This window comes from Taudactylus pleione, unplaced genomic scaffold (assembly GCF_031769625.1).
Source record: "Taudactylus pleione unplaced genomic scaffold, aTauple2 ptg000015l, whole genome shotgun sequence".
Taxonomy (NCBI): domain Eukaryota; kingdom Metazoa; phylum Chordata; class Amphibia; order Anura; family Myobatrachidae; genus Taudactylus; species Taudactylus pleione.
The window spans coordinates 1,570,001-1,578,591 of record NW_028284417.1 but is presented as its reverse complement, the minus strand read 5'-3'; positions in this window follow the sequence as shown (position 1 = coordinate 1,578,591).

Here is an 8,591-nt window from a genome sequence, read left to right as displayed (position 1 = left end):
TACTGCTGTTTCAACACATGTATGATGGCTTTACTCGTCTCTGGGATGATAATCCCTAAAGCTTGCAGAGATATTAGAGATCCAAACTTTAGATCTGCCAGGGACCTGCCTGTAGCCAGGAAACGTAGGGTTGCCACCAGTCTCTCATCAGTGATGGCCTTGCGGAACTTGGTGTCTTGCTTCTCAATATATGGAGTCACCATAGCAAGCAGCTCATCAAAGGTGTCATCATCCATCCTCATAAAATTCATGAAGTCATCGGGATTGTTTTCCCGAATCTCGGAGAGCAAAGGCATATGAGACATGGAGTCTCTGCAGCAGCCACTCTTTGGTCCGGCAGGCCATCTCCACTCTCCTCTTGCGAGCCTTCTGGATATCAGGGAGTGATGCCACAATAACAGCATAGGCAGCCACAGCTTGATAGCGATAACTATCCATACTTTCTGAACCAAATAATCACTTTGTAGAACAAAGTAGAGCAGTAAGCTATGAAGAGCTTTCAGCAGGATAACCTAACCTCAGCAAATACAGAGCAATACTGCACAGATAAAATTGCATTTTTCCTATTTCCTTTTTTACAGCACAGCCCACTGTACACTGTACAGCCCATTATTCTAATTTCCGGGGGATCCTATGGACGGTTGTTCTCAGGGCCGGATTAAGGTTTGAGGGTGCCCTGGGGAAACAACTTTGTGGGGGGCCCTATCAATATAATTGTATATATTTGTATATACATATTAGGGATGTGCAGGCTCGGTTCTACTCGGTTCCGTTCGGTTCTTTTTACCGGATCTTATTGGGTTTCAGCTGTCACGAGTTTTGGATAGCCAATAAGATTCGGTAAAAAGAACCGAACGGAACCGAGTAGAACCGAGCCTGCACATCCCTAATACATATACACCACACACATATATTTATATACTTACACACAATGCATACATTCACAGAAAAACACATATGGTGTACACATGCATGTGTCACACATACTGTACATTACACACATGCATACACTCACAAGTCACACAGTGGCGGTTCTAGGTGCGGGCAAGCAGGGCAACCGGCCGGAGTGCTGCATGCTGGGGCGCAGCAGCAGTAGTCATCCTGTCGGCGCCTGCTCGCCGGGCCGCTCTCACCTACCCGGCCACTCCCGCTCTGACCCGCCCAGCCGCCATATTTACAAACTGTACTGCTCAGCAGCACTAACTTAGTGCAAATCAGCAAGAAAAACGCCTTACCTATTTTGACCCATGCAGGACACCGTAGTTGTAGTCCTTCTGATGCTTGCCGGGACTCTGTATTTATTTCATTTGTTTTGCTCAAGACAGCAGCTTGGTCTGAGGTAAGTTGCCTATTTCTCTTTAAGTGCTCTTCTAGTCACTTGGTGCACGCACACACACACCACGAAGCACAGGAACTGCAGGTCATACAGAAATCGGGACAGCTGGGGTGAACAGATCACATATTGCCTGGCTCCCTGCTGACTGCACAGCACAATTACTGCTCACTGAGTATTATATTATGAGTGCTCTGAATGCTGTGGAATTAGCATACTTACATAAGCATTATTTAAGTTATACCATGCGCATTCAGTAGTCCCTGCTTCAAAAGTTAAGGGGCAGTGGTACCTACCAACTTATGATGGAAAATGTGCAAAATGCTTTTTTGGAGGGGAGAAACATTTTTTATTTTTTCTGAATATGGTTTACTGAATTGTGAAATAAAGTGTTTGCCTTTTTTTAAGTGATTATTCCATCCCCTTGTGTAGCAATTATTATTCAGTAAGATCCACTGTCCTCCAGCGTGTTCAGTAGATAGCATTGTGTAATACAAACTGCTTATTTCTAGGGCCAATACTGTATGTATCATGATATCACGTCCTTAGAGAGTGCGCAGAAACGTAACATTTATTTATTAACAGTTATTTATACTTCGCGCATTTATTCCTCAGCGCTTTACAGTGAATATTTTAGTCTCTGCCCCAGTACAGTTTATAATTTATATTCCCTAACACATGCTCACACACATTCATTAGGGTTAATTTTTTTTGTCAGAAGCCTACCAGTATGTTTTTGGAGTGTGGGAGGAAACTCATGAGAACACAGGGAGAACATACAAACAGAGAGTGCATTGGTCAGGAATTGAACTCATAAACTCAGTAATGTGATGCTAATAACGACGCCATCCATGCAATGTCTTTTATTTTTTTTGTGCCAATAGCCACGCCCCCTATCAGGTCACACCCCTTGAGCTCAGGGCGCCAAAGTAAACTTTTGCCCTGAGCTCCGAAAAGTCTAGAACCGGCCCTGGTCACACACACACACACACTTGCACCATCTGCACTGCATGTTGTGGATGGGGAGGGGACCTGGCCGGAAGGCACCATGTTATGAAGCTCCACCCCCTCGTGGCTTAGCCAAATGACACAATTGTAATGGATATGCATCATACTGGCTCCGCCTCCAGCCAATTGACCTGTGAATCACGGCATTTTGCAGCTAGGTGGGCGGGGCTTAATAGCAGTGCCTGCTCTTGTGCAGCTGCTGCTGCTGTGCGGGGGACCTTTAGGTGTGGGGGCCCTGGGACAACCGCCCTCTCGCCCCCCCTTCAATCCAGCCTTGGTTGTTCTAGTGTGTATGGTAGCAACGATAAATCACATTCGAGTTGATGATTCAACAAATCGTCAAATCCTATATGAAATTGTACGCTCAAATTAGGAAGTTCTGCCTTCAAGGGAAATTGGATATGAAATCGGAACTATTACAAGTCGTTCAGGTGTGTACCCTGCCTTAGGCTCTCACTAACAGAGGTCATATAGAGAGGAGCAACTGATTTGCACTTATACCTGCAAAATAAAAGTATATTTTGTGGCTATACACACACACACACACACATATATATATATAGAGAGAGGATACTCCTTAATGATCCAGCCAGGTGAACCAAGTTGCTGAAAATATGTGAAGAAATTAGAGATTACATAGGAGATATACTGTAGGGCCTGATTCAGACTTGGGAATAGAGGTCCTGATTCAGACCCGGTCGCAAGCACTGAGCGCTCACAACTGGATCGATGGTGGCCCACAGCGCATGTGCACGACGGAGGCGGCTCCGTCGTGCGCATGCGCGAGACCCGGCTAGCAATGGGCAATCAGTCGCTCCGTGTCTCGCACCAAAGGGGGCGAGCTGTCGATGTTGAGTGACAGCTCGCCCCGTATGGTGGGCAGGCCAGAGGGGTGGCTGCCCAAACGGAGGCATTCCCGAGGGAACGCTTGCCGTTTGGGGGCGGCGCCACTGACATCACGAGTAATACACATCATCTCCAGGAAGTGTACAACAATCAGTGACATATGACCCATACTCAGCACTTGTGGCTGACCATACCCTACTGCAAGCACTGCGAGTGCTTCAGTGTGTATTTCAGCCAAGTGATGTGTATAATGACTAGGGGTGTGCACCGGCCACTTTTCGTGTTTTGGTTTTGGATCTGGATCTTTCTTCGTGTTTTGGATCTGGATTGGTTTTGCCAAAACCACCCTTCCGTGTTTTGGGTTCTGGGTTTTGTGTTTTGGATCTGTATTTTTTTGAAAAAAAGCATAAAAACAGCTAAAATCACAGATTTTGTAGGTTTTTCTGCTCCTATGCTATTATTAACCTCAATAACCTTAATTTCCACTCATTTCCAGTCTATTCTGAACACCTCACACCTCACAATAGTGTTTTTATGTCCAAAAGGTTGCACCGAGGTAGCTGGATGACTATGCTAAGCGACACGAGTGGGCGGCACAAACACGTGACCCATCTAGGCGTGAAACTGCAGTGGCAGACAGGATGGCAGTTTGAAAAACTAGGCCCCAAACTGTACATAATGCAAAGAAAAAAAAGAGGTGCAAGATGGAATTGTCCTTGGGCCCTCCCACCCACCCTTATGTTGTATAAACAGGACAAGCACACTTTAACAAACCAATCATTTCAGCGCCAGGGTCTGCCACACAACTGTGGCTGAAATGATTGGTTCGTTTGGGCCCCCACAAAACAAGCTGGCAATTAATCTGTCCCTGCACAAACTGGCTCTACGGAGGCAAGATGTCATCCTCATCCTCCTCATCCACCGATTCCTCACCCTCTTCAGTGTGTACATCCTCATCCTCACAAAGTATTAACTCGTCCCCACTTGAATCCACCACCACAGGTCCCTCTGTACCTTCTGGAGGCTGGTCTCCCTGGAAGAGCTGATAATTCATTTTGATGAACATCATCTTCTCCACATTCTGTGGAAGCAACCTCCTACGCCTTTCGCTGACAAGGTTCCCGGCTGCACTAAACACTCTTTCGGAGTACACACTGGAGGGGGGGCAACTCAGGTAAAATAGAGCCAGTTTGTACAGGGGCCTCCAAATTGCCTCTTTTTCCTGCCAGTACAGGTATGGACTGTCTGACATGCCTACTTGGATGCTGTCACCGATGTAATCCTCCACCATTCTGTCAATGGTGACAGTATCATATGCAGTGACAGTAGACATGTCAGAAATTGTTGCCAGGTCCTTCAGTCCGGACCAGATGTCCAAACTTGGTCCTGCCTGCCCTGCATCACCGCCAGTGGGTTGCTTAGGATACCTAAGTTTTTTCCTGGCAGCCCCAGTTGCTGGAGAAAATGAAGAATGAGCCGTTGACGTGTCACGTTCCGCTTCAGCTGACAGTGTGTTCACCAGCAGGTCTTTGCACCTCTGCAGGCTTGTGTCGGCCGGAAAGAGAGACACCACATAGGCTTTAAACCTAGGATCGAGCACGGTGGCCAAAATGTAGTGGTCTGATTTCAACAGATTGACCACCCTGGAATCCTGGCAAAGCGAATGAAGGGCTTCATCCACAAGTCCCACATGCTGAGCGGAATCGCTCCGTCTTAGCTCCTCCTTCACTTTCTCCAGCTGCTTCTGCAAAAGCCTGATGAGGGGAATGACCTGACTCAAGCTGGCAGTGTCTGAACTGACTTCACGTGTGGCAAGTTCGAAGGGCTGGAGAACCTTGCACAACACGGAAATCATTCTCCACTGCGCTTGAGTCAGGTGCATACCCCCTCCTTTGCCTATGTCATAGGTGGATGTATAGGCTTGTATGGCCTTTTGCTGCTCCTCCATCCTCTGAAGCATATAGAGGGTTGAGTTCCACCGCGTCACAACCTCTTGCTTCAGGTGATGGCGGGGCAGGTTCAAGAGTGTTTGCTGGCACTCCAGTCTTCGGCACGCAGTCGCTGAATGGCGAAAGTGGGCAGAAATTTTTCGGGCCACCCAAAGCGTCTCTTGCACGCCCCTGTCGCTTTTCAGAAAATTCTGCACCACCAAGTTTATTGTGTGAGCAAAACATGGGACGTGCTGGAATTTGCCCAGATGTAATGCTCGCACAATATTGGTGGCATTGTCAGATATCACAAATCCCCAGGAGAGTCTAAGTGGGGTAAGGCACTGGGCGATGATTTACCTCAGTTTCTCTAAGAGGTTGTCGGCGGTGTGCCTCTTACTGAAACCGGTGATACACAGCGTAGCCTGTCTTGTAACGAGCTGGTGTTTCTGAGATGCTGCTACTGGTGACGCTGCTGCTGTTGCTGCGTAAGGTGATACATCTACCCAGTGGGCTGTCACAGTCATATAGTCCTTAGTCTGCCCTGTTCCACTTGTCCACATGTCCGTGGTTAAGTGGACATTGTGTACAACGGCATTTTTCAGGACACTGAGGACACTTTTTCTGACGTTTCTGTACAGTCTCGGTATCGCCTGCCTAGTGAAGTGGAATCTAGACGGGATTTGGAACCGGGGACACACTACCTCCATCAATTGTCTAAATCCCACTGCACTAATGGCGGATACCGGACGCACGTCTAACACCAACATAGCAGTCAAGGCCTCAGTTATACGTTTTGCTTCAGGATGACTGCTGTCGTACTTCATCCTCCTTGCTAAGGACTGTTGGAGGGTCAATTGTTTAGTAAAAGTAGTGGTGTTCCTACTTCCTCTCTGGGATGATGAACGACTCCCAGCAGTAGCAACAGCAGCAGCGGCAGCAGTAGGCGTAGCAATGCAGGATCCTCCGGAGGAATCCCGGATAGGAGAGTCAGTCATGCCAGTGACATGGCCTGCAGGACTACTTCCGATCCTGACTAAGGAGGAAATTGACGAGGAGGGAGTTGACGGTGTGGTTTGCAGGCGCTTGGATACAACAGGACAACGGGATTTAGGTGTCCCTGGACTGCTTACGGTCTTAGCCAAAGTTTCTGAACTTGACAGTAACTTTTTATGAACGCGCTGCAGGTGCCGTATAAGGGAGGATGTTCCTAGGTGGTTGACGTCCCTACCCCTACTTATTTCACCTTTACATATGGTACATATGGCAAGACAGTTGTTGTCCGGATTTGGATAGAAATATTGCCAGACCAAAGAGGTGGAATGTTTGGTCTTCTGCCCAGGCATGACCGTGATGGGCTTTTTCATCCCACGGACAACAACTGTCTTCCCCGGAGCCTGATTTAAACAAACCACATCACCATCGGAATCCTCCTCGCCAACTTCCTCCTCAGCGCCAGCTACACCAGTATCCTCATCCTGTTGTACTTCAACAGTGACATCTTCAATTTGCATATCAGCAAGTGGACTGTGGGTGCTCCTTTCAGCACTTGCAGGGGGCGTGCAAATGGTGGAAAGAGCCACCTCTTCCCGTCCAGTGCTGGGAAGGTCAGGCATCGCAACCACCACCACACTTGGACTCTCCTTGGGGATTTGTGATATCTTCTTAGAAAGCACAGTTCTTCGCTGTGCTTTTGCCAGCTTAACTCTTTTGATTTTTTTAGTGGGAGGAGGGCTTCCATCGTCATGTGAAGCTGAACCACTAGTCATGAACATACTAGGGATCGACCTTAGCCGTTCCTTGCCACTCCGTGTCGTAAATGGCATATTGGCAAGTTTACGTTTCTCTTTAGCTGATTTAAATGTTTTTTTCAAGGTCATTTTCCTGAACTTTGTCATTTGGGATTGTATGTGTCCTCTATTATGACATTGGGCATCGGCCTTGGCAGACGACGTTGATGGCATGTTATCGTCTATGTCATGACTAGTGGCAGCAGCTTCAGCACTAGGAGGAAGTTGTTCTTGATCTTTCTCTATTTTATTTTTATCGGAGAAAGTTTGGTCCTCCATTTATGTTATATCGATTTGATATATACGTGCGGCTAAACACAGAAAACATTTTTTTATTTTTGCTAGAGAGTAGTGCACTTTGTGGGTTACACCAGCCTTTAAGAAATGAGCCAGCCGGCTCTTTACTTATGGGACACAGGCGCACGCTTGGCGCTGCTCCTTTGTTGATGCACGTGCGGCTACTGCGCACACAATTCACAAACACAGAAAAAATAATTTTTTTTGGTTTGGAGTGTACTTTGGGGGTTACAGCACCCTTTAACAGTCAAGCCAGCCGGCCCTTTACTTATGACACAGGCGCACGCTTGGCACTACTTTGTTGATGCACGTGCGGCTACTGCGCACACAATTCACAAACACAGAAAATTATTTTTTTTTTGGTTTGGACTGGAGTGTACTTTCGGGGGTTACAGCACCCTTAACGGTCAAGCCAGCCGGCCCTTTACTTATGACACAGGCGCACGCTTGGCACTACTTTGTTGATGCACGTGCGGCTACTGCGCACACAATTCACAAACACAGAAAATAATATTTTTTTTAGTTTGGACTGGAGTGTACTTTCGGGGGTTACAGCACCCTTTAACGTTCAAGCCAGCCGGCCCTTTACTTATGACACAGGCGCACGCTTGGCTCTACTTTGTTGATGCACGTGCGGCTACTGCGCACACAATTCACAAACACAGAAAATAATTTTTTTTTTGGTTTGGACTGGAGTGTACTTTCGGGGGTTACAGCACCCTTAACGGTCAAGCCAGCCGGCCCTTAACTTATGACACAGGCGCACGCTTGGCACTACTTTGTTGATGCACGTGCGGCTACTGCGCACACAATTCACAAACACAGAAAATAATATTTTTTTGGGTTTGGACTGGAGTGTACTTTGGGGGTTACAGCACCCTTTAACGGTCAAGCCAGCCGGCCCTTTACTTATGACACAGGCGCACGCTTGGCACTACTTTGTTGATGCACGTGCGGCTACTGCGCACACAATTCACAAACACAGAAAATAATTTTTTTTGGGGTTTGGACTGGAGTGTACTTTCGGGGGTTACAGCACCCTTAACGGTCAAGCCAGCCGGCCCTTTACTTATGACACAGGCGCACGCTTGGCACTACTTTGTTGATGCACGTGCGGCTACTGCGCACACAATTCACAAACACAGAAAATAATATTTTTTTGGGTTTGGACTGGAGTGTACTTTGGGGGTTACAGCACCCTTTAACGGTCAAGCCAGCCGGCCCTTTACTTATGACACAGGCGCACGCTTGGCACTACTTTGTTGATGCACGTGCGGCTACTGCGCACACAATTCACAAACACAGAAAATAATTTTTTTTTTGGTTTGGACTGGAGTGTACTTTCGGGGGTTACAGCACCCTTAACGGTCAAGCCAGCCGGCCCTTAAC